The sequence below is a fragment of the Protopterus annectens genome, chromosome 3.part1, assembly GCF_019279795.1.
Source record: "Protopterus annectens isolate FY-2018-M chromosome 3.part1, PAN1.0, whole genome shotgun sequence".
In the NCBI taxonomy this organism is placed as follows: Eukaryota; Metazoa; Chordata; order Ceratodontiformes; family Protopteridae; genus Protopterus; species Protopterus annectens.
Window position 1 is genome coordinate 539,160,546 of NC_056732.1, and position 22,656 is coordinate 539,183,201.

General features: G+C 38.4%; 1 protein-coding gene across 4 annotated transcripts in view; it reads right to left on the reverse strand.

Annotated features, from left to right (window-relative positions):
* Nucleotides 1-22,656, reverse strand: part of LOC122798203 (sodium channel protein type 4 subunit alpha-like) — a 2,607,519-nt gene that overhangs the window by 1,208,582 nt on the left and 1,376,281 nt on the right. The gene's annotated exons all lie outside the window — the stretch shown is intronic.

A 22,656-nucleotide genomic window follows, 5' to 3' on the forward strand; every position in this document is an offset into this window, starting at 1 on the left:
TCTGCCTGAAACTAAAAAGGGTAAGAGGACTTTTAAAGTAGGAACATGCTTATGAAGTTTCCTTTTTCTTTTTTTCTTTTTTCTTTTGTATTTTGTAGGCTTTACTCTGTCTTATATAGGTTTATACTATTTCCTTGAGTTTTCGAAAACTTGAAATTCATATGGTTGTCAGCATATGATCGAGTTTCTGAAAACTCCCCCCCACTGTACTACAAGCTATACAGAACTGCTTCAAAGTGAATTTATACTTTCCCCCCCTGTTGAGTGATCTTGGAACTGGCATATGTAATTTACAGGGGGTGCAGGGATGCAGCCCCCCACATGGAGGGTGCAAAAACATTTGTTTTCTATTTTTTTTGGTTTCCAGTTATGAAAACTTGATCATATGATCTTGACTTGAAACTCTCCCAGCTTTCCGTTCCTGCTTCCAGCTGTCAATGGATCACCAACTTTCTAACCAATAGGAAACAGCAGGTGAAACTGGGAAAATTTACATCTAGCTATCGCACGATCTGTACAGGTGCTCCCAGAGATGGGTGCTCTTCCCACTGCTATTCTCCTTCCGCACTAATGACTGTACCGCTAAGAACCCCTCTGTCAAACTTATTGAATATGCAGATGATACAACCATCATCAAGCTCATCAGGAATGGTGATGAGTCTGCATACAGATAGGACGGTGAGCGGCTGGCCCTTTGGTGTAGTCAAAATAATTTGGAACTGAACTCTCTTAAAATTGTGGAGATGACAGTGGACTTTAAGAGTGGTGCTACAATATTATCCTCCCCCTGGTTTATATTTACTACTGCTGTGTCAGTTGTGGAATCCCTCAAGTTTTTGGGAGCTATAATCTCCTGGGACTTGAAGTTGGAGACCAATGTAGGGTCCATCATAAAAAGGGCATAACAGCGAATGTACTTTATGCAACAGCTGAAGAAGTTCAACCTCCTACAGGAACTGTTGATTCAGTTCTATACAGCAGTCATTGAGTCTGTTCTCAAATCATCCATAACAGTGTGGTTTGGATCTCTATTTAATCAGGACAAAAATAGGTTATATTGAATAGTCAGGTCTGCCGATAGTATCATTGGTGCTAGTTTGCCCTCCTTACAGGACCTGTACTATTCCAGAGTCATGAAAAAGGCAAGGAATATGATCACCAACCCTTCACATCCAGACCACCATCTATTACCATCATCCAGGTGTTACAGATTAATACACACCAAAACAAGCCGATATAAGAACAGTATTTTTTCATAGGCCATCAAGTTCATAAATGGTTAACTCAGTTTATTAAGTTGAGGTATTCCTTTTCCCAAGCCTCCAATGATTCTGCAGTATTGCTTACATATTGTCAATACTTGTTTCTGTCATAGGTTCATAGGTATTTTTAAGCCTAGCCATGCATCCCAAATTTCTGTCAAGCTCTGATACCCTTGATAAGTGTAAGCATGAGCCTGAGAGATGAACCATTTACAGGTTACCTGTTTGCATTAGAGACATAGGTGCCAAATCATGGATGGATTTCCTGTTTCCCATCCAATTTCCAAGTTGCACTTGAATTGGGTTAGGGAGGAACTCTGCTTCACATGGGTGGGTAGAATGATCCATAGATGGGGTAGTCTCTGGGATACATACCTATCTCTCCAACAGGGCCTATTTATATCACAGGAAAGGTTTAACTCTTTAGAATGGGTAATTCTGGTACTGTTTGTTTTGTAGATATGCAGGAGGTCTATCAGAGTGGGGTCTGACAATGCCCTGTATACCAGGCATCAATGTCCCCTTAAAAGCCTGTAAGGAGACAGAATACAGGGATAGAGCCTTGAGGTGGTTTGCATAGGGCATATTACTTATGCCCTATATTCTTTTAGTGAGGAACCTCTGTGGATGTTCCAATTGTTGGATATGCATGGTTTGGTACATACCAAAGGGGGCATTGCACTCAATGATAGGTCTGACGAATGCTGAATACAGTGGAACAATGACTTTCTTGGACTTAGATGCCATACCTTTGTTTATAAGATGAACAACATAGAATGATTTCCTTACCATCAAAGACACATGATGACCAAAGGCTAAATTACTATCTATGTGTGTCCTTAAGTCCCTGACTACTGGGTCAGTTCTAAGGGGTGTGTTGTCAATATGATAGTTACCAGGGATGGATGACTTCCCAAAGGATACTATTATGCATTTATTGGCATTTAGTTTTAGTTCATGGGTCTGAAACCAGTTGTTTGTTTGTGTCAGCCCCTCCTGGAAAATATTTGTGTCAGTGTGAGATTCAATGACAACTCCTAATTTGCAGTCATCTGAAAATTTAGTCAGCCAGAGATCACTGACATTGGCCTTGTCTTCTGAGAAGTTAATGCCAAAAAGGAGCAGTCCAAGGACTGATCCCTGAGGGATTCCACATATGACTGACCTCTATGTAAATGTGGACTCCCCGATTTTAACTTCCTGGGTCCTGTGTGTGAGCCAGTCAGCTATCCACTGGGTTACATATGGGTTTGAACCTAATTTCTTGAGTTTGTCAGCAATGCCCGAGTGGGGTGTTGTGTCAAATAGCTTGGCCCAGTCAAGGAAGGCAGTGTGAACAATTTTGCCCTCATCCATTGCTTTGGTGACCTTCTCAAAGAGGTACACCAGGTTGAGTAGGCATGATCTGCCCTTAGTGAAACCAAAGTGGGTTGGGTCCAGTGTCTGGAGGTTTACTATATCTCTATTGATCATCTCCATAATTCTTTCCATGGCTTTGCATATAAGAAAAGTGAGACTTATGGGTCTGTAGTTTCCAGGGTCTGTAGATGGCCCACCTTTGTGCAGAGGAATGACAGTTGCCTTTTTCCATTCATGAGGCATGAAGCCTGTTTGGAGGCTACAGTTGAATAGTAATTCCTGAGGCCCTGAGAGGTCATGCTTCATACTATTTAGAAGGCATTCTGAGATATTGTCTGTGCCCACTGATGCAGTATACTTGGCTTTAGAGAGAGAGATCATTAAAGACCTGTTCCTTAGTGATAGCAGGGGGAGTTAGATTTGATGGTATTTCCCAAGGGAAGGTTGAGGGGGAGAGAGGAGTAAAGTTATAGCTGAATTTATCAGCCAGGAAGTTTGCTACATCTTCTGGCTCACTATAGGTGGCTCCATTTACAATGAGCTCTGCACACAATTGTGTATTGCCTTTGAGGTTGCGGACATGGCTAAAGAATGCTTTGTGGTTGTCCTTGGCCTGGGAAGCCAAACTTACCTCATATTTGGCTTTGGTAGACTTTATTTGTCCTCTGAGTTGTTTGTTTAGTTTGATGAGAGTGCTCTTATCCTATTGGGTTCTGCACCTCCTAGTTTTTGCCATGATTTTCTTCCTACTGTTATGCATCCGACTGATTTTAGCGTTTATTTCAGTATTTTTTGCACTTTGTATATGTACTTTTTTGTCTTATTCTTCATAGTTGCATGCATGTCATTTGTCTTATTCTTAACAGTTGTATGTATGTCATTCATAGGTTCATAGGTTGGTACTAAGCTATCAGACCTAGGGCCTATGCAAGCCTAGCCATAACAATTCCATGGCTATTTCTTCCCACACTATTTACTTCCCTGGACCCCTGTCTAGCAGGGCGACTGACGTGATCCCTGGGGTGAATTTCCTTTCTCCCATCCAATCGTCAAGGTTCCTTTTGAAGAGGGCCAAAGAGGCACTCTGCTTGACATGTATGGGCAATCTATTCCAGAGTCTGGGGAGTCTCTGGGTCAGGAACCTATCCCTCCAGCATGTTTTGTTTATTGTGATGACAAGGTTTAGATCCCTGGAGCATGTGGCTCTGAGAGATTGTGATTTCTTTAAGTGTAGCATGTCCAACAGCTCTGGGTTTGACATGGCCTTGTATGTTAAGTAGAGATCAACTCTGAGTAGATGATATACGACAGAGTATAGCTGGAGTTTTTTAAGATGGTCAGCATAGGGAATCTGCTTTAGGCCTGTGATTCTTTTAGTGAGGTATTTCTGTGGCCTTTCCAGTTGTTGCAGATGTCTTGAGAGGTACATACCAAATGGGGCATTGTATTCTATAATAGGTCTAATGAGGGATGAGTACAGTGGGACAATGACCTCCTTTTTTCTGGATGAAATGCCCTGAGTGATGAGGTGTGCCACATAGAAGGATTTCCTGACTGTTGTGATGATGTTGTTTTCGAAGGTGAGACCACTGTCCACCTGTGTCCCTAAGTCTCTTATCACACTTTCGGTGTTTAGTGTACTGCCACCTATATGGTAATTCACGGGTACATATTTTTTCCCAAAGCGGATAACTATACATTTCTTGGCATTGAACTTGAGCCCATGGCTCTGGCAACAAGCATCTATTTCTGTAAGACCCTCTTGTAGAGTATCCACATCATTTGGGGATTCAATAATGGCTCACAGTTTGCAGTCATCTATGAACTTTGTTAACCAGAGTCCCTTAGTGTTGGCCTGTACTTCAGAGAAGTAGATGCCAAACAAGAGCAGTCCTAGGACTGAACCCTGAGGTACTCCACTTGTCACTTGTCTGGAGTAAGATTTGGAGTTGGCTACTTTTACAGTGTAGGTTCTATCAGTAAGCCAGTTAGCAACCCATTGGGTGACGTAGGGATTAATGCCCAGCTTAGTAAGTTTATCTATGATTCCAGAGTGGGGGATGGTGTCAAAGGCCTTGGCAAGGTCTAAATAGGCTGTGTGAACCACCTTACCCTTGTCCATGACTCTGGAGACTGATTCGAAGAAGTCAATCAGGTTCAGGAGACAAGATCGGTCCTTCACGAACCCAAACTGGGTGGGGTCCAGTGTTTGAAGGTTGCCAATGTCTTTGTTTATAAGTACCATAATAATACGTTCCATGGCCTTGCAGATAAGACTCATCAGACTGATGTTAGTTTCCGGGATCCAAGGTGGATTCCCCCTTTGTGAAGTGGGATAACTGTAGCTCTGCGCCACTCAGTGGGCACGAAACCTGAGGTGAGGCTATGATTAAAAATGACACTTAGGTGAGGTGCCAGTTCATATTGTAGTTCATGTAGTGCACAGCCTGAGATGTCATCTGGTCCCATGGATGCTGTATTCTTAGCTTTGGAGAGTGCGTTTTTTACCTGTGTGGCCATTCTTACTGAAATTTGGCAATCTTCCGGTATTGAGATGGGCCATTTAGGGGGTGAGAGGGGGGTGAAGTTGGCACTGAATCGATCTGCCAGGATATTGGCAATATCCTTGAGATCAGTATATTTAATGCCATTCTGTTTTAGCTCAGAGCAGATCTGAGCATTGCCATTTAGATTCTTGACATAGTTATAGAATGCCTTGTGGTTGTCTTTGGAATCTTTGGCAATTTTATTTTCGTAACTAGCTTTGGAGGATTTTATGAGGGATCTTAGTTTCTTACTGAGACTGGTAAGGGAGTTTTTTGCATCCTGGGATTTTCCTCTTTTCTGCAACAGTTTCTTCCTTTTGTTGTAAAGTTTGTTTATGGTAAGGGACCACCAGATTGGCTTCCTTTTTTTGGATGAGAGCATCTTGGTTCTATTTGGGATGGCACAATTCATGCATGAGTGGATGTGCTTGTACAGTGCCTTAGTGTAGGATTCAGCAGTTAAAATTTCAGTTCCCAGCTGCATGGGTATCATGAAGTTAGTCACTTCTGACTTGAGTAGCATGAAGTTGACTTTGGAGAAGATTTTATGGAGGTTTACTTACTGGGGGGTGGGGGTGGGATGTGGATGTTAAGGGTGATTAGCTTATGGTCAGACTTGACTAACGAGGAGGTGACCATAGGTGTGGAGCATCGATTTCCCATGTTGGTAATGACCAGGTCTAGGATACTGTAGCCCCTGGTGGGACTATGGATTAGTTGATCCAGGGCGTTGGAATTTATGAATTCCAAAAACCATTGGGCAAAGGTGTTGGTACACAAGTAGTTTTCCCAGTTAATGGGAATTCATACTTGGAGAGTCACTAAAACAGGAGTAAAATTTGTTGTATGCGTGCATACGTTGCCAATAAATGTGATTCTGATTGACCATATGAATTTCAGGTTTCCAAAAACTGAATGAAATAATGCAAACCCCTATATCTTTATATATATATATATATATATATATATATATATATATATATATATATAGATGTCTGTTATCAACCTTACTTTATGTGGTAAGAAAATACTACTGTAGATTGCGATTATGGAGAAATTACACAATGTAAACCTTTACTTATACTGATTGAATGTTCAGATTATACTACTCTACATTTCTCTTATGGTTTTGACTCTGTGTTTGTACATATTTTTCTTTGCAATTCAATTTTTTGCAATTTTTGCAATTTAATTTGTTAAACTGATGTACTGTGGAGCTTTTCTCCCTCAGCCTCCACTGAAAATGGGTTCTCTAAGGCCCAGTGGACTTTTCAGAGAAACAAAATGGAATAAATAAATAAATAATAAATAAACATGTGTGTGTGTGTGTGTGTGTGTGTGTGTGTGTGTGTGTGTGTGTGTGTGCAAGAAGAAGTCTATGACAACATATGAAAAAAAAACACTGCCTTTTGTAGTCTTATAAATTATAAATCTTTTTTTTTTAATATCTGATATATGACATTTAACCTGTTTCATTTTCTTTTTTGCTATGGATATATTCCTCATTGTATTCACTTTGTTTTCAGACATACTAAAGAATACTAACATTTAATATTTAAGCTTAAAATCAGCAGGCTCAGTTCTGAAATGTCAGTTAAATAAAAGAAACCACATTTTCGGCCACAACCCACTCTGCTTAAGAGCATGAAAATTAAATGGACTTTCCAAGGTAAAACTAAGGTGCATAAATTAACAATGGGACAAATGCATTGGAAAACAATGTAATCACAAGCCCTGTAAGTTAATATACAAGGGGTAAGGTATACAGCGTGGCAATATGGGCTAAGAACACAAGAGTAAGAGATGGAATATGCTATAGTGGTTTAAGTTGAATTGTTCTTTCTTCTTTATAGTAACATTTCATGTTGTTTACACATCCTAAGGCAGATATTTTAATATGGTGAATACAACTAATTTCTTTATATTTTATGTAAGAAGCATTGTTTTAGTATAGAACTATTATCTATAACTTTGCACAACAATGTCTGTCCATTATACCAATCAGAATCTCTGCCCATTCATACTTTTGGCATTGTGACTCGGAGCATGTAGCCAAGCATATTCCATGTACACTACAGTGTACACCTGTTTGGTTTAAGAGATATGCAAGAATTTATTTTTCACAGCCCAAGTCTATTTATACTGCTTTTATTTCATTAAGTTAAAGGTTCTGTTAAATATGCTTTTATATCAAGATGTCAATCTGTTTTTTTTTTAACTTGTCATTTGAAGAGCCTTTTTTCCTCAGAGTACTTTTTTGAAACATGCACTATTTCAGGTGTGGGAGACAACACTTGGTTGGGGAGGGGGCTACTTTCTAGAATTTGGTATAGATTTCCAAAAATCTTTGCTATCCCCTGTGTGGCTCAGTTTTATTTTCATTTTTTCCCCTAGATTCAATTAGGCATATAATATTTAATTAACATATTATATTGTTCCTTTTATTTATTCAAGATTTGGTAGGCTGATTTCAAAACAGACATTTTCAGTCAGTCTCAATTTATTGATAGATATGCAAAAACAGTCTTTACAGTGATAAATCTAAGGTACATAACATTAGGGCAAACTTACTGTATAACAGTGCTACAAAAAGAAGAGAACCATGTAAGAAAAAAAAAGATTTACAAATAAAGATCAAGATGTGAGAAATATGTAAATATAGTGATATCCTATCATTAGTTAGTACCTGAAATTTGAAATATGTTTTGAAGATACACAACTAAATTAGAGTCAAAAGTAAAGAACGCTGTTTTTTAATAAGATACGTCAGTTTCTCAAGAGTACACATGTCCTGCAACTATCCTTGAGTGCTAAGGAGGCTGCAACTGAAAAATGAAAAGCATGTTATGAAAACAGCTTCAGCTTTTCGTAATTTGTGCATTTTATAGTAACAATCATTAGGCATTTGCAGTAATGGAGACAGCGGAGTTATAGTAGAGATGGCCTGGTATGAAAACACTAACAAAAATAAAACCAATTGCTTCCTCAAACTATTTTTAGGTTTGTTGGTTACCAGACATGGATATCAATAGGTAAATGAAGTGACTGCTTTTACTAAGTTCCCACACCAAATCAGATGTAATTTGCTGACGCATTTAGAATTAATGGTTTGTGGTCGTTAGTACAAAATAAAATAAAATAAAACAGTCTATGAAGTTTAATGCTTGCAAATAATGGTGTTAAAATAGAAATAACGTTCCTTCATGCCCTTATGAACAAGACCATATTTGAGAAGTAATTTTGTCTTGGATGAGGAAATAATTCTGTGTAAGCTTTTGATGTATGGACATAACCTTTTCGGTGATTCTGTAAAAAATTACCATTTGGAAATAATTGATTTTCTTAAATATTTATTCATGGATAATGGAATTTTAGTTGTTAAGATGTAACTTATTCAAAGCTCTACTCTAGCCAGGATTTGAATTTGGGTAAAGCAAAAGAAAAGAAAACAAACAAACACAGCTGCATACAACTAGTGGCAGCTCCAGCTTTCTTTTTTGCAGAGACACAATAGGGGAACATAGCTAGCTGGTAGGGCATGTAGGACATGTAAAAAACACCAAAACATCATATCGATAAAATATAGGAAGGGGGCAGAGCAAAGATGGCCAACTGACAGCAGCAGTTTTTCAGAGTTCCATAAAACTAGTATAAAAAACAGAAAATAACATTTTATTTTTGTAAAAATACTTAGAATTGATAGATGAAAGTATATGCTATATTATTAGTAACTTTGGTGAACTTAGGGAAGTTTTTTTCCTGTCAAATTCTAAAGGAGAATATATCATTTGTGGAGATGAGCACTTCAAGGACTTCTCATTCTGACATGGCTTTAAAACAAATGCAGCTTGTGACATCTGCTCTACAAGAACTCTCACTAAAAATTGATGATTTTAAGGAGAATTTACAAAACATCAAGGAAAATTGACAGAAACAAACAGATTCTCTCAAGGAACTTATACAGCAGCATCATTCCAGAATAACACATTTAGAAGCGTCCCTGAATGATCTTGATGGAAGACTGAAGGAAGAAGAAAGCCAAAAAGATTTTACACTGGAAATAAAAAATTACTATTTCCCATGTATTACATCATCAGCCCACCTTGTCTGACAAACAAACTAAAGAACATATACATAAAAAATCAAATCAAATAAAATTCATGTGTGTGTGTGTGTGTGTGTGTGTGTGTGTGTGTGTGTGTGTGTGTGTGTGTGTGTGTGTGTGTGTGTGTGTGTGTGTGTATATATGTAAATATATGTAAATACGCTCAACCACAAACTGAGAAAACTATTTTATCTTTTCAAACTTTTTAATTTCAGGATACATAGTAGGGAATACACCTCATTAAAGCCTGAGTCAATGGCCCAAAAAGATGGGAGGGGTGGCCCGGATTCATTATTGTTAGAGTGCCTAGAACTGTGTTGGCAACTTCGGACAGGAGCTTGTTTTTGCCCAGGCCTTAATGAGGTGTATTCCTTACTATGTATCCTTAAATAAAAAAGTTTGAAAAGATAAAATAGATTTCTCAATTTATGGTTGAGCATATTTACATATATGTACATTGTATTATATATATATATATATATATATATATATATATATATATATATATATATATATATATATATATATATATATATATACACACACACACACACACACACACACACACACACACACATGAATTTTATTTTATTTGTTTTTTTATGTATATGTTGTTTAGTTCATTTGTCAGACAAGGTGGGCTGATGATGTAATACATATGGGAAATAGTATTTTTTATTCCCAGTGTAAATTTAAAATGTGTATTTATGAATGAGTTTCTTTGTGAATATTTATAGGGTAGAATGAGACAAAGTGGCATTATTAATATTACAAAAAAGAGCAGCAACCGATTCAGCTTCAGGAACTGCAGGCAAACACCCACACACAACAAATGGTTTACCTAGGTTTCGTCTTTTGATTTTAAACAGACTTCCTCAGAACTTGAGCTTTACAAATGCAATATGATTCAACGTCAGTGTTAAAAAAATACAATGCTTTAGTCCTTTAAAAAAAAGCTAAATCCTGTCTCTGTTACAACAAAATTACTTGCATCCTGCAGTGGGCAAAAGACGAAACCTAGGTAAACCATTTGTTGTGTGTGGGTGTTTGCCTGCAGTTCCTGAAGCTGAATCGGTTGCTGCTCTTTTTTGTTATATTAGTCTATTGTGGTGCTGTGTACATTATTAATATTACCAGTTTTATTAAATGAGCGTTACACATTTTTATTGACTAATTGAAAGCTGTAATTAAGTGATTGTGTATTTAACATCATGCATATTTAAACTTGGGTGTAACGCACTTATTTTATCTGAAGAAGTCCTACTAGTGAGTAGGACGAAAAGCGCTTAATCGTATTAATTTTTTGTATGCTGTTTGTACCTTTGACTCTGTGTGGTTTTTCATTTATCTGTTTTTTCATTTTCCTCAGTCTGAGAGTTTGAAATTTAAGAAAAAGAAGTTATGTCTTACCATAATGTTCCATCTGTGTTGTAGATCTTTGTTCATTCATTACAGATAGGACCTTTGTTCTGTCCTTGGAACCAATACGGCCGCTTCCCAGCCTGTACAAGCCAAAAACTCTCAGCTAAGAACATACCCACAATGCCCCTCTCCTAGTTACTTCAGATCGAGTTTGCCCACCCTCGATAAAAGATGTAGTAATAGAAAAAATAGTAGGAGGCTCTGTCTGAACAAATACCCTAACCAGGAGTTCCTACAGTCCACCAGGAGTCCAGGCAGGAGGAAGGATGGTGGGAAGTAATGAATGAACAAAGATCTACAACACAGATAGAACATTATGGTAAGGCATAACTTCTTTATCTGATGCTGTAAATCTTTGTTTATTCATTAGAGATAGGACCGAGTCCCCAGCTACTTGAGTCCTGGGAGGCTGTAAGGAAGGATATTCCTGAGCATCATAGAACCAAAAGATGCTCGTCCCCTGGAGGCCAAATCCAATTTGTAATGAGATACAAAGGTATGAGGTCTTGCCCAAATGGCTGCTGCACATATATCACCTATAGAGGCTCTGGAATGAAAAGCTACAGAAGTAGCCATAGATCTGGTAGAATGAGCCCTTATTCTGGAAGGTAAGGATAGCTTATTCTGTTGGTAGATAAAGTTAATGACGTTTCTAAGCCAAGAGGATAAAGTCACTTTGGAAACAGGTTTACCCAATCTGGGTCCTGCAAAGGCCACAAACAATAGTTCTGTCCAAATAACAATGAAGCTGCTGGTGCACATCAAGGGTGTGCAAAAGGTACTCCCCTCTATTAGAATGCCTTGGGAAGAAAACCGGCAGATCAATAGATTGGTTAATGGAAAAGCCAGAAATGACCTTGGGCAAGAAAAAAGGGTCAGTACAAAGGGACACACTATCCATGTGGAAGATCAAGTAAGGACTCTTGACACTCCAGGCCTGCAGCTCAGATACTCCTCTTGCTGAGGTCAGTGCTACTGGAAGTATGGTTTTCCATGACAAAAATTTCAAATCGCATGAATCAAAGGGCTCAAAGGGAGAACTTGTGAGAGACTGAAGCACTTGAGTCAAGTCCCAGGGTTCTAAGGGAGGCTTGACCGGAGGTTTAACATGTAATACCTCCTTCAAAAAGGTCTTGCATAGATGGTGTGATATAAATGAAGAATTATCATGACCATTATGAAAATTGGCGATAGCTGCTAAATGTACAGTGATCGTTGAAGCTGAGGCTCCTGCATGTAAAAGAGTAGTCAGGTATTGTAGGATCTTTTGAATAGGCATAGAGAAAGGGTAAAAGTTCTGGTCTTTGGCCCAAATAGAGAACCTAGTCCATTTACTAGAATAAACCTTTCTAGTGGAAGGTTTGTGTGAGGCCAGAAGAATTTCACAAACAGGAGAAGGGATGTCAGGCAGCCTAGCAATCATTGGAAGTGGAGGAACCAAGCTGTGAGCTTGAGACTGTGCATCAGTCCCTGAGGATGAGATAACAGGTCCTGGGAATGATCCAGGATCCACGGGCTGTGAATCAGATGAGGCCATAGAAATGGGAACTAGACTGGACGTGGCCAGTAGGGAGCAATGAGGATCACTTTGATTTTCAACCTCTGAGCTTTCTGGAGAAATTTTGGAATGAGGGGAAATGGGGGAAAGGCATACAGAAGACCCCAGGGCCAATCATGCATTACAGCGTCCCTCGGTGGTTCCCCATGAGGGGGATCAAGGCAAAATAGCTTCTGCATTTGTAGTTTAGAGGAGAAGCAAACAGGTCGCAGCAAGGCTTGCCCCAATATTGGAAGATCCGATCTGCTATTACAGGGTTGAGGGACCACTCGTGAGGCATCAGGATGTTCCTGCTCAGATTGTCCACAATAAGGCTGGAACTTCCAGAGAATGTGCGTTGCTATAAGAAAGCGATTGGAAGCTATTGCCCAGTGCCAAATCCTCATGGCTTTCCAACACAGGGGGTAAGATCTGGTTCTGCCTTGCTTGTTGATATACCAGACAACTGACATGTTGTCTGACCAAATTGCAATGGTCCCCGAGGGTAGGGATGCATGGAATGCTTGCAACGCTAAGAGAACTGCCCTCAGTTCCAGGACATTTATGTGCAAGTTGGCCTCAATGGGGGTTCAGGTGCCTTGGACAGTCTTTCCCTGGAAATGCCCCCAACCCCACCCTAGCAGTGAAGGGTCCATGGTCACCATGGCCGTGGGATGGAGAAGACAGAACAGTTGACACCAAAGATTCACTTGTGGCTTTATCCACCACAGCAGTTCTTCCTTGCAATGGTTTGTAAGACGTATCATGTGGTTGAGTGGGTGGATTAACAACGATCATTGTGCGGAAAGGAGCCATTGCAGGATTCTCATGTGTAGTCTCGCCAGTGGTACTACTGTAATGGTAGCTGCCATGGAGCCCAAAAGCTGCAGTACAAGATGTGCTGGTACATATGTGTGAGGAAGGTCTTGGATTTGGTGTCTTATTTTCAAAAGCCTGTAAGGGGGGAGAGAAGCTTGGCAGGATGTTGTGTCGAAGACCGCTCCAATAAATTCCAGTGTCTTCATTGGGGACATCTGAGATTTGACTTTGTTGATTGTAATCCCCAAGCGGAGAGCGAGACCTTGAGTGTAAGAGAGGCTGCGGACTAGGAGATTCCTGGTCGGAGCAGTAACGAGCCAGTCATCTAGATAGGGAAACACCTGGAATCCTTGTAGTTGAAGAGGAGCTACCACAACTGCCATAAATTTGGTGAACACTCAGGGAGGCTGTCGAGAGACTGAATGGCAGTGCTCTGAACTGGTACTGATTGGCTCCCAGCCGGAAGAGGAGAAACTTCTGGGAGCGGTGATCCATCTTTATGTGGTAGTACACATCCTGGAGGTCTACAGAGCACATCCAATTGTCCCTCCCTAGGAAAGAAAGAATGGACTGTACTGTGACCATCCAGAATTTTTGAGGTTTGATAAATTTGTACAGTAAGCTGAGATCCAGGATTGGTCAACAGTACCCTGACTTTTTTGGCAATAAAAAGAACCTCGAGTAAAACCCGGATCCTGTCTGGTTTGGTGGAACTGGTTGGATGACTATTTTTCTTAGCAGCCTTTCTATTTCTAAGGCTGCTAATTCCCTCTGATTAGGTGGTACATTGGGGATTCATTTGATGGGTCTGGGAGTTAAATCAAATGGTATTTGGTAGCCTTTGAATATTATTCTCTGCACCCAAACATCGGTAGTAATAAGATGCCGGGCTGGTAGATGCAGAGAAAAACAACCCCTGACTGCTTCCAGAGGAAAGAAATCGGGCCGCTGCTCAGGAGCGCTGGTAGGGTCTGCTGGTGAAGGAATCTCTGGCAACCTGGTTACGCAGACCCCCTCTACCCTGAAAGGGGCATCTTCCATATGAGTTGCCCCCTCTGCCCTAGGAGGATTGTTCACCATGAGTGTCACGAAAAGATCCTTGAGATTGCTTGAACCACATCTTTCCTCCCTTCTGGTTCCTGGAGTAGGACCTCTGGGGGTTGGAAAAACATATGCCCACAGCAGACAAGGTCTTTCCGTCTTTCTCACTGCATGCAAGTGTGCCTCGCACCTTGGGTCCTAAAAGTGCAGATTCATTGATAGGTGCAATGACGATGGAAGATTTAAAGGGGTCTGCGAAGTCACAAAACCGCATCCAAGCATTACATCTCATGACAACACCAGATGCGGCAGCTTGAGCTGCCCCCTCTGTGGTGTGAGATATCAAATGCATCGAGCAGTTCAAGATGGATTCAAGGGTAGATAGTTGTGAGGTGACAGTGTCATGTACCTCATCATGCAGTACCCCCACCGAAGAGGAAGACATTTTAGAAATTAGGTCTCTTTGGAGGTAAGTAAAGTGTGCAAGATAGTCTGTCCATAGTCCTGGACACACTGTTTAGAGGATGGATAGTGGAACTACCTTCTGCCAGTTCCTTCTTGGTGGCCACCACCATTACTATAGAATCAACTGTCAACTGCTTGGACCAGTGGGGCTGGTCTTCAGGTGTAGATAAAATTTTGCCTGGCCTCCAGGGGACAGGTTCTACATTGTCTGGGGCCTTCCAGGCATGCTGGGCAATTAGTTTAACAAGGTCATCTGTTGGTGGGGGTCACCCAGTCAGTAGATGGCTGGGCACGGAAGGCCTGCAGGAACACCGATTCCTCAGAAGAAGGGTTAGAAGACTTCCATTCCCCCTGTTGTTTGAGGATTTCAAGAATGTCTCCAAATGAAACATCGGCTGGGGGAGAACATGCGGACCCTTACCCCTCATCACAATCAGTGCCTTCTATGATAGATTCCTCCAGGAAATCAAGGTGCTTCCTCTTGCACCATTTTTTCCAGGGTAGCTCTCCAGTCGGATCTTTTGAGGAGGACTCCGGAGAAATGGTTCCCTTTAATGGAGGTTCTTGTGACTCCCGTGTCTGGTGACCCAATATAGCAGGTTGGGAGAGGGGCATGCTAGGGGAGGTTTCTGATACTGATGTCATTGGTGCTGACTGTGATCCTTCGGAATGAAGGACCCTTTGCATCACCTGTACAGCCATTCCACTCAAGGAGGGATGGGAGCCTGGAACCGGGAGGGGCAACCTCAGAACTGGGGTCACACCCCACTCTGAAGAGTCCACCTACAGTTGAAGGGTTCTGAGAGAACAGGAAGCCATCTGAACCTTGGACATAGAAGGCACCAGCGAGAAAATAGGTGCAGGACTAGGTACCAAGATACAGACAGTCCAAGTACTGCTCCGAGAAAGCATCGGTGCCATCAGAGCTGATGCAGTAAGGGTGGTCAGTGCCAACAGGTAAAACACTGCTGTTGGAGCTGCAACAGTATGTACCAAAGTGGACATCAGTACCAAGATCAGGGTGGATGGTGGAGGAGGATAAACAGGGGAAGATGTGGTGAAAGATTCTGAGCCAGGAGGGACAGAAGGTCTAGCTGGAATGGTCAATCCCCTAGCTGCCAGAAGCTGGTCCACAACCTGCACTAGGTCTAGTTCAGAAAAACTTCTAGTGGATCTAAAGGAGGCTGCTGAAGGGGAATCAGGTCTTTTTAGAAAGGGGCTAAACCTCTGTCACAAAAAAAGGGTCGTAAGTTGGAGAATATCTTGTCCTTGGCAGGTATTTGAGTTTTGGAGCCAATGGAGCCAAAGAAACTGTCAGCATCATGGCCAGGGTTGGTGCCAAGGCATGTACCATCATCGGAGCCCATCCAGCTGAAGAAACTGTCGGCACCGTGGTCGGGGAAGGTGCTGAGGGATGTACAGTCATTGGACCCAATGTGGGAACCAAGGACTGCACCGAAGTCAGTGGCACCATGGTTGGAACCAAAATAGGAGTGCATATCATGGTCGGCACCAAGGGAGAGGACACAGAGCCTGGTACCAAGAGGTCTGCGGTGAGGGTGTCAGCGAAGCATGGAGCCAACTCAGTTCCATAACTGACGGAGATGCAGGAACCAAGTGACTCTGTTTTTCCTTATGTTTTTTGGTCTTAGGAGGGGGTGAGACCTCCGACCCAGACAGAACCTCCAGGAAAGGTGTCTTGAGTAAACCTTTTAAAATAAGTTTATTATTACATTCTGTTAGTGTCCGATTACTAAAACTAGGACATATGTCACAGTCAGCTTTAATATGATCCACGCCCAAACAGTAGACACAACGGACATGTGTATCTGAGTTAGGCATCTTACATCCACACTTGTCACACTGTTTAAATCCCAACTTAGCTTTGTCTGACATGGTAAGGTAACAATGCTATCCTATAGAAACAATAAGGAAGAAAATACCAGCGATGTTATGTTAAGGAATACCACTAGTAAAAAGGAAAGGCCTGTCAAAGACAAGAGAGAGGGACAGTACCAAAAAAGGAAAAAAAATTAAATTACCAAGGAAAAGGGTAGGAAATAGGCTTAGGTTATAGACAACAGTGAGAAAAGGCTAATTTGACAAAAAACTTTAGCAATTTTGAAGAAAAAACTGTAGGCATGTACAGTCATCGGAGCCAATGTGGGACCAAGAATGGCACCGAAGTCAGTGGCGCAGTGGTTGGAACCAAAATAGGAGTGAATATCATGGTCAGCACTGAGGCAGAGGACACAGAGCCTTGTGCCAAAGAGGTCTGTATGGTGGGCACCAGCAAAGCATGGAGCTGACTCAGTTCAGTTACTGACAGAGATGCAGGAACTGAGTGACTCTGTTTTTCCTTATGTTTTTTGGTCTTAGGAGGGAGTGCGACCTCCGACCCAAAAAGAGCCTCTGAGAAAGGTGTCTTGAGTAAACCTTTTAAAATAAGTTTATTCTTACATTCTGCTAGTGTCCGATTACTGAAACTAGCACATATGTCACAGTCAGCTTTAATATGATCCACGCCCAAACAGTAGACACAACGGACATGTGTATCGGAGTTAGACATCTTATGTTCACACTTATCATACTGTTTAAATCCCAACTTAGCTTTGTCTGACATGGTAAGGTAACAATGCTATCCTATAGAAAAAAATAAGGGAGAAAATGCCAGTGATGTTAATTTAAAAAATACCACTAGTAAAAAGGGAAGGCCTGTCAAAGACAAGAGAGAGGGACAGTACCAAAAAAGGTAAAATACTTAAATTACCAAGGAAAAGGGTAGGAAATAGACTTAGGTTATAGGCGACAGTGAGAAAAGGCTAATTTGACAAAAACTTTAGTAATTTTGAAAAAAAAACTGTCATAAAATTAACAATTGTCTACTTAGTTTTGAGACAGATGGCTAACATGTCTGACTAGGAATGCTGCAAACAAGATCTGAAGTAACTAGGAGAGGGGCATTGTGGGTAAGTTCTTAGCTGAGAGATTTTGGCTTGCGCAAGCTGGGAAACGGCCATATCAGTTCTGAGGAAGGAACTGAGGTCCTATCTGTAATGAATAAACAAAGATTTACAACATCAGAGGTGAAGCTTTCTTACTTAGCTCATGACATCATGCATTCTATGCATGCAGATCAGATTACATTACATCTAATGTGTATATGCAAGCCTAATTGTGAATGTCAAGTCTCTGATTGGTTAATATAGCTTAGTGGGCTTTTTTTACAAGAATTATGAGCTACACTGTCTGCAAACATATTCATGGTTACCTTTTATAAAAGTGACTATATTTTGTGATCAAATATATACAAAAATGCTATTTTTTCTTGTAAACAATTAATTATAGCCATTATTTCCAATGAATATATTGGAGTTTTTTATAAATAGATCTTTACAAATAACTTTCCTATGCAGTTAGCAATTGTTTAGTATAGGCTTATACATTTACAGGAAATGCTTATGACTAATGGTAATAACTGTAAGGATACTCAAATACCATACTAAATCCTAGGAAATATATGTGTGAATAATTTTTTATCGAACTATAATTACTTTGTATCTAATATGTTGATTTTTTTTATTGTATCTTAGATATTATTTATGTTTCAGATGTCATGTTTTCAGTTATTATAAAGTCATGTTTTTTACTATATTAGCACTTTATGACAGGGAAAGAGCTCAGTAATATCTATGACTTGTGATAACATAACAAACATGTTATGAGTTTCAGTATTACCCTATTACTATGGTAGATATTTACAGCTATCTCTATCTTAATTCTGTCTTTGCGTCATTCACTTTTAAGACCTGGTATCCATAGTAAGTTTTATATAAATAATGATTTTTACAAATTTTTATCACAGTAACTGATGCCAGTTAATTATTATTGATTTTAGTCAGTCATTTAAACATCTGCTATTCCAAAAGTTTAGGAGTTAATTAAGGACAAATATGTCTTATGGAATATTGCTAAGAATCTATGTTAACATCTTTTGGGAATGACACACGCTCACTATGTGCTAACACCCAGTTCTTGTGAAGTTTTTACTTAGTGGGAGTTTGTCAAGATAAGATTTATTCAGAGAGCAAATGCTAAATGATTCTTTGATTTGTTCTGCCATTTTGAAGTTTTTATTAGAACTAATACAGATGACATGCTTAAGTATTTTGGGTAATCATTTAGATTGTTAATAAAGCTAATGTTTCCTTAGTCAGTTAAGCATTAAATTCAGATTATATATATCCTAATATGTCTCTTGCTTCCTTAGTGAATAATTACTGTATAAATGTTTAATGCTTCTAATAATAGTGTATGCAATTTATCTCTAAAACCTAAATGGAATCAATATCTGATTAGTTGTTTACCACTACTATTTTTCTCTTAATTTATAATATATTCCCCATTTTTTACTTTATTTTCATGGGCTCCAACCAACACAGGTTGATGGTTAGGATGGGTAGTCTAGCAGATTTACTTCTGTTTGCTAGACTAGGAATGTATATCAATGTATATCAGAGTGAAATATGCAAATTTTTTGTTATTTAACCGTTTTTCTAGTTTTGAAATGCCTGACAAAATTGTTTTACTTTTATCTTTCATGGGGAAAGTTATTTGGATTGAGATAAATATAAATATAACAACTGATATTTGCTTGTCTATTCAGGAAGAGTATTATGTATACAGGATTCTATTAATACAAGTTCCTTTATTATTTGCTATCTTTAAAGAATTCTGATATGGATTTAACTTTGATATCCTTAAATACTAATGGCTTAAACAACCCATATAAGAGAGCTAACCTACTAAGGTATTTTAAACTAAACAAGGCTCAAGTAGTTTTTCCTCCAAGAGACACACTTTAAAATAAATGACACATTTATGTAGGACAGTAAGGAATACACAATACATGCTCAATCTTTTTAAAAAATGAGACCAGAGGAGTAACAATTTAAGGAAAAAAACTTTCTTAAATCCCCAAATCATTTACAAACATGTAGATAATGATGGACTCATGGCCTTAGTTATACTTAAGTTTAACAATAGAATTTTGACCCTGGCTAATTTATATTCGTTCCCGGGTATGGGGGTTATGCTAGCTAAGAAACACTTAGACTTTATTACAACTACTTCTAAAGGTAATATTATACTAGGAGGTGATTTCAACTGTATCACAGATATTACATAAACTACCAATAGGACATCTCCTAGACTATCATCCTCAGCCAAACAGTTAAAAAATGGACAGAAATGTTTAAATTAAAAGTCACCTTTAATGCTTTGGGACCAAATTCTTTACTATTCTCACACCAAGACTATAGACATGGTACCCAAACTAGAATAGATAAACTTTATATCTCACAAGATCTTTATTCTAAAATCTTGAATTTTTTAATACAACTTTGTCCCTTTTCAGATTATTATTCCCTGTTGTTAACAATAAACTTGGAATTCAATCAATTAGTTATTACATCAAGGATTCCTTCATATATCACAAAAATTAAAGATTTTAAATATTGTATAACTTCTGAACTTCAGCTTTTCTTAGAGATTAATTATAAACCTGAAGCAAACACAATTATGGTTTGGGATTCTCTTAAGGGCTATCTATATAGCAAAACCATTAGCTGGTACAAAAATAAAATTAAAGAATGGGACTCAGAGTTACAGCGTCTCCAAAATCTATTATTATCTCTTAAATCTAATAAAAACTTAAATGCTACAGATAATAATAAGAAAATAGAAGAAGCAAATAAGAAATACAATGAAATAGTTTCCCATAAAACTAATTTAGCTATGGAAAAACTGAAATTAAATTCTTATGCTACCTCTCCTAAGCATCTTCATACCCAATCTATGAAAGTTAAGATACAATCAAAAATTAATAACATTGATAGTATCTTTCATGAAGGGAAAAGGAAAAAAGTCTCGGACATAGGGGACATTCTGGAGGCTTTTAATTATCATAATCAGAACATCATAAAGTTAAAATAATTACAAATGAATGTGAAACATAACAAGAATTTCTGAGGAACTTAGGTTAGATCTGCAAAAACCTATTTCTCAAAAGGAAATTATAGATGGGATTAAAGGAAGTAAGTCTAATAAAGCACCTGGAATAGATGGCTTAATTACTAAAATTTATAGATTATTCCCTTCTTCTATAATCTCTCTCCTACATAAAACCTTTCTTGAAGTTCAAACATTAGCAAATATTCCTCCTTCTTGGAGAAATTCTCTAATTTCCCCTATATTAAAAGAGAATAAGGACCCTAATCATTGCAATTCATATAGACCTATTTCTTTGTTGGATAATGATTATAAACTATTTATGTCAATTATGGTCAATATATTGAAAATACCCATATTGAAAATAATACATGAAGCCCAAACTGGTGTCATACATAACAGGCATACACAGGATAATATTAAAAGAGTATTAACACTGATAGATTACCTCAATAGAGGAAATAATGAAGCACTGATAATAAGTCTAGATATTCAAAAAACCTTTGACTCCTTATATTGGGGTTATTTATTTAAAGTCTTACTGTTATTTGATCCCCCCCCCTTTTTATAACAATGATAAAAAAAAAATCTATGAAAATAATCTATCATATGTCAAATTAGGTTGCTTTACTTCCAAAGCAATCCAAATCACTAGCGGTACTAAACAAGGATGTCCCATGTCCTCTATCCTATTTGCTCTGGCCACAGAAATACTTGCCATTTTAATATGTAATAACCCAAAGATAAGAGGTATAAATATATATGACCAATATATATCTAAAATAATGATGTTTGCTGAAGATATCTTACTTACCTTACTCAACTCTAAGGAAGTGTTAGGTGAAGTGGATATAGTAACAACAAATTTCCAAAAAATCTCAGGACTTTCCTTCAACAAATCTAAATCAAAATATTTATTATTAAATAAAAAAAAGAACATACAGGCTCCAGTTAATCCTATTATTGGAAACCAAGTTTCAACTGTAGACTATTTAGGAATAGTCCTAGGTAAGAGTATACAGGAAACCTTACAGCTTAACTAAGCTAAAGCCATAGACTTAATCAAGACATTAATAAGCAAATGGAATAATTTGCTTATAGCATTTGATGATAGGTTACAACTGATAAAAATGGTTTTGTTACATAAAATATTATATATAGCACAACCCCTTATACTTCTACCAAGAAAGAAAATCCTTAAAAAAATCACTTCAACTCTGATGAAATTCTTATGGTACCCCAAAAGAAATAGAGTGGCATATTCTCATCATATCAGAAAATGGGAACAAGAGGGGTTAAAATTCCCAGAGACTGAAACTTATATAAAGGCATCTATAATTAAAATAGTGAAAATCCTAGATATTCTTCCAATTAGAAACAATTACACTCCATTATACTTATGAATGAAAATTATTTATCAAAAATGCTTTGGTAACTGACAAAGATAAGATATGGCATTATTTAAGTTTAAATTTACAGTATAGTAAAACAAAATTAACTAAACTAAAACTAATAAATAATATATTTGATGTGTTTAGAAAATTCATTAACACAGACCTAAATATAAAACGGTGGCATAGATTTTAATACCATTTACTATTACAAGGGATTTCTCTGATAAAACACATAGAGAGATTTTTGGTTTATGGGAAAACAGTAACCTATTTTGTTGGTTGCAATGTATTGAAAACCAACAAGCTTTGAACACACAAAGTATATTGTCAAACTATGGCCTATCCCCTAATGACTGATTGGTTTTTCAGAGTGTCACAGCATACACTAAGGATCTGTGTAGAATAATACGTAACTCATCCTTCAAAACCGTACCAAAAATTATAAACTGGATTTTTGGAATTCTATATAATAATATCAATGTTAAGAATGAATTATCATATCTATATAATACTTTGTCTATAAGACAGCTCCTAAAGATTCTTACTGGCAATGCCTAACTAAAGGGTTTCAAATATCATTAACAATGGAAGATAAAACAAACGTTTTATTTACAGTTAAACTATTTCTTATTCTCAATTCTGGAGGATTTTTCATTGGAAATTTCTACAAAGATCCTTTTTGACACCTGAGAAACTC